We start from the raw sequence: 5,000 nt of genomic DNA, 5'->3' as shown, positions 1-5,000 counted from the left end.
CCAGAGTTGTGGAAGATGGCTAATGTGGTTCCTATATTCAAATCAGGGGATAAGTCCACTCCTTCAAATTACCGTCCAATAAGCCTGACATCTATAGTGGGCAAGTTGTTAGAATCAATTATAGCTGACATTATCAGAAGTCACCTTGAAGAGCATAACTTGATAAATGAATCTCAGCATGGATTCACGAGAGGTCGTTCCTGCCTGACAAACTTACTGACGTTCTTCAATAGAACATTTGAGGCAGTTGACAGTGATAAGGAATATGATATTGTTTATTTGGATTTTAGTAAAGCTTTCGATAGAGTACCTCACAAGAGACTCTTAAGAAAAGTGGCAGCTCATGGTATAGGAGGTAAAGTTCTAGCATGGATTGAGGCATGGCTTACCAATAGAAAGCAGAGAGTTACCATTAATGGAGTGAAATCTGAATGGGGATTAGTCACTAGTGGCGTTCCACAAGGATCAGTCTTAGGCCCTCTCTTGTTCATAATTTACATTAATGACCTTGATGAGGGGATTACGAGTGACATGAGTAAGTTTGCTGATGATACAAAGATAGGCCGTATAATTCACTCTGAGGAGGATATCAATGAACTCCAGGACGATTTGAACAAATTAATGTCTTGGTCTGAAAAATGGCAGATGAAGTTTAATGTGGATAAGTGTAAGGTACTTGCCCTTGGTAATGAAAATAACCCTCGAAGCTATAATCTAGGTGAAGTAGAGCTTGGTCATACAGAATGTGAAAAAGACTTGGGAGTCATGGTAAGCAGAAATCTAAAGCCAAGACAGCAGTGCCTTAGTGTGCGCAACAAGGCCAACAGATTACTTGGATTTATCTCAAGAAGTATAAGTAACAGAAGTCCAAAAGTTATTTTACAGCTCTATACATCACTAGTGAGGCCTCATTTAGATTATGCTGCTCAGTTTTGGTCCCCTTACTACAGGATGGATATAGACTCATTAGAGAACATTCAGAGAAGAATGACTAAAATGATTTACTGTGTAAGGAACCTCCCGTATGAAGATAGACTTAAAGCCTTAAATCTCCACTCTCTGGAGAGGCGTAGAATAAGGGGAGATATCATTGAAGTGTATAAGTGGATGACGGGCATAAACAAGGGTGACATTAATAAAGTACTGAGGGTGTCGAACCAGGTAAGAACCAGGAATAATGGATTTAAGTTGGATAAATTTAGATTTAGAAAGGACATGGGTAAGTACTGGTTTTCTAACAGAGTTGTAGATGCGTGGAACAGTCTTCCCAGTGGGGTGATAGAGGCTAGGACCTTGGGTAGCTTTAAGAAGAGACTGGACAAATATATGAGTGGGATTGGCTGGGTTTGATTGGTGTCAAGGGGTACGGGAGTTATTTCTTGAGTAGCTTTAGGTAGATGTCGTTTTGATAAGGACCTGCCTCGTATGGGCCAGTAGGCCTTCTGCAGTGTTCCTACATTCTTATGTTCTTATGTGTGTATGGTATATGTGTGTGTGTATGGTATGTGTGTGTGTGTGGTATGTGTGTGTGTGGGGTATGTGTGTGTATGTGCTTGTGTGTGTATACATACGTGCGTGAGTCTGTGCGCTTATATATGCATGTACGCATATATGCGTATGTGGAGGAGGGGGGTGGTGGAGGAGGGTCCATGGCCTAAATTTTCAATATAAACTGGGGTCTCTCTTGCAATATTTTCATTCAATAATTACAATTTGTCTTAAGTTATACGTTTTATTTCTTGCACTCTGGCTGTTTGTAGGAAATAACTAGGAAGTTTTGCCTCTAATTTCTTCCATTTGAAATCGTTCTCTTACTCGTTTTAATAAATTCCTAATGAACTTCCTTACTAATGTTTATTTTTTTTTACATTCTACTGCAATAATTCTAATGTTTACCGTTAGTAATTTTAGAAATTTATCTTCCTCTCGTGCTTCTCTTTTCTTATCAATACCGCAAATATTTTTCCCATATCCCCTATCATATTTCTCAACAGCACTTTTTTATTCTATACCCCTTTCAACAACTTCGAAACGTTGTCAATAAAGGCTCACAATATGCTGCACTTGTGTGTCTTTTTTAAGTCGTGTCCGTATATTATATCCTATTTTTTCCGCATACCTTTTAAGAAAACTTTCTACCTTAATACCTTTTAAATACTTTCCCTTCCCCCTGACATCTCAAAATCTATCAGCTAAAGCCTCTTACAGCAGTGTGGGAGCCGCCTCTTACCTGAGCTGTTAGCGTTGCCAGTGTAGCCCAAGAAAGATTTGCCCAATACCTTTCTTAGTAACGAAAGTCGTCGACTTACAAACGCCACAAATTATACACATCCACACTTTGAAACAGGTCACTTGAAAACCAACCGCAATACAGTCATAGGTGAAACAATCCTCTATTGTATTATTGATTTCTGCACAAACAACTCATTTGTATGTTGTAAAACCAGTCACTCGCCTCCTTTGTTAGCTGTTGGCCTTCTGTGTTTATCATGGAATTTTTCAAACATTATCACTGAGGGATATAACATTTTAATTGTCCACTGACTAATTTGAACCAATATATCAGACATGTACCTTCACTGCTGAGTGGAGAGAGAGAGAAAGAGAGAGAGAGAAAGAGAATGAGAGAAAGAGAAAGAAAGAGAAAGAAAGAAAAAGAGGAGAGAGAGAGAGAGAGAGAGAGAGAGAGAGAGAAAGAAAGAGAAAGAGAGAAAGAAAGAGAAAGAGAGAAAGAAAGAGAAAGAAAGAGAAAGAGAGAAAGAAAGAGAAAGAAAGAAAGAGAAAGAAAGAAAGAGAAAGAAAGAGAAAGAGAGAAAGAGAAAGAGAAAGAAAGAGAAAGTAAGAAAGAGAAAGTAAGAAAGAGAAAGTAAGAGAAAGAGAGAAAGAGAGAGAGAGTAAAAAGGAAGCCATTATTTTAGACAACGTATCGCTCCTAACAGAGCTTTGTCAAGTCATGACTTGATGAAAATCTACACAGAGCGAAAAGGTGTCTGTAATAAGTGTTCTCAGTAGTAGTAACCAGTTACCAGTAACTATTGTACCGTTGACTCAACGACCAACCGTCTCTGCCTGAGTCACTATCTGAATTCATATTGTGCTGACCTCAGCAGTATCAAAGGCCCCCTCACACTGGGTACTGGGCAGCCGGCTAGTCAGTATTACGAGAGGAACGAGTGAGATAGGCACGGCTGTCAGGGCTCTCTCCACATACCTGCAATTATACGTAATAACAGCCTACGTGAGTATTTCTTACCTAATCCACGTATCGAACTCCCACATGATAATGTTTGTCCTAGACAAAATGCCTTTCTACCTACTCTTTGAAACAATCAACTTGGTAGTTGTATCAGTCTTAGCAAGCAACATACAACTTTTAAACTCCATGGTTCTCAAAGAGGGTAAGCAACTCCTCACAGTCAAAAGTCACGGCTTTCTCCGTCACTAACCTCAAATTTTCACCCATTGGATAGCTATGCCTATCATTTTTCTCTTAAGTCCTACAGTAACGTCATGCCGTCTATAAACCACAACACAGTGTGTCTGTGTCTTACACAAGCTTCCATTATTTCAGTGTCTATGGCTTTGTCTATATTTCTGTTTCTGTCTCTTTCCAGCTATATTCTCATCATTGTATTTCTGCCCTTAGCTTGAGCCGGATGCTCCACTTTTCATAGCCTCATCTCACGAAAAATTTTAAGAATCCAGAATAATCCGGCACTCATCTTCGCATATGAACTCATTGTAAAAAAAAAATAAAACGGCACAAAATTCTCCTCTACACGGCACACACTGCTTCATGTAGCTCGTTTTAAACATCGTGTCTCGTGTACCAGCGCACGTTAACAGTCCTAGGAAGACATATATATTATTATATATATATATATATATATATATATATATATATATATATATATATATATATATATATATATATATATATATATATATATATATATATATATATATCCCACCCCTTTTCTCCCCCTCCCTCAACATATACATACCCACATTATTAATAAAGGGGACATACTCAAATATCATTGCTGCTGAGAATCAAGAAAACTACCTAACACTTTTTTAATATCTGTAGGTGATGGAAAGCATCATAATGTCCAGAGAGAGAGAGAGAGAGAGAGAGAGAGAGAGAGAGAGAGAGAGAGAGAGAGAGAGAGAGAAAATGAGAGAATTATGAACAATATACGAACTTCTTAAGTTCCTCAGCTACGTGGTTGCAGGAACTACCAGGAGAATTATTACTATATTCACATGGAAGCCCTCAACCCGTGCGGGCATACAGAGAATGAGGAATGTGATAAAATCAAGTTTAATCTAAGAAATGGGATGGTAGCTCCAATCCACTGAATCAAGAGCATTTCATCAGCATTAAGGCATCATCTTCAAACACAAGGTGAATCAGACTAAAATATGGGGAAAATTGCGAGAGGTACGGCATACCGTGAACAAGTAACCTCCACCGAAGTTCCTCCTCCGACGTTCAAACTCCCATACTTCCCCACTCCCAGCCATGACTCCGAAACTCTTCCCACTTCGGCTGTTCTTGCTTCTAATGTCGCCTTCTCCTTGACATCTTCCATATTCTGCACACTTCTTTTCTTACACTCCGTCTCTCTCCACCTAAGACCTTCCTTCCAGTCTGTTGCTACTCTTCCTGCTGCATCTCTCTGTTTTACTTCTCGTATCTCTCTCCTTCCTGTTCATTCACCTTCCACCCCACTCCCACCTCGAGAAAAATCTCTCCCTCATCTCTTTCTTTCTTTTCATTCATTTCTTGTCCCTTCTGACTTCTAATTCCTTTCTTAACATATCCCACTTCCCTTATCAAACTCTGCTATTCTCAATTCTTCTTTATCTCTTTTCCCCATTACCTGTACTTCATTCTTGACCCACCACTTACTACGCCACTCCCTGATCCTCAAATGCATCGCTCCATATTTCAGTTGCCAGCACCACACTATATACCTTCCACACGGTCTTTCCCT

This window comes from Cherax quadricarinatus, chromosome 7, assembly GCF_038502225.1.
Source record: "Cherax quadricarinatus isolate ZL_2023a chromosome 7, ASM3850222v1, whole genome shotgun sequence".
In the NCBI taxonomy this organism is placed as follows: domain Eukaryota; kingdom Metazoa; phylum Arthropoda; class Malacostraca; order Decapoda; family Parastacidae; genus Cherax; species Cherax quadricarinatus.
This window is presented reverse-complemented; position numbering follows the sequence as displayed.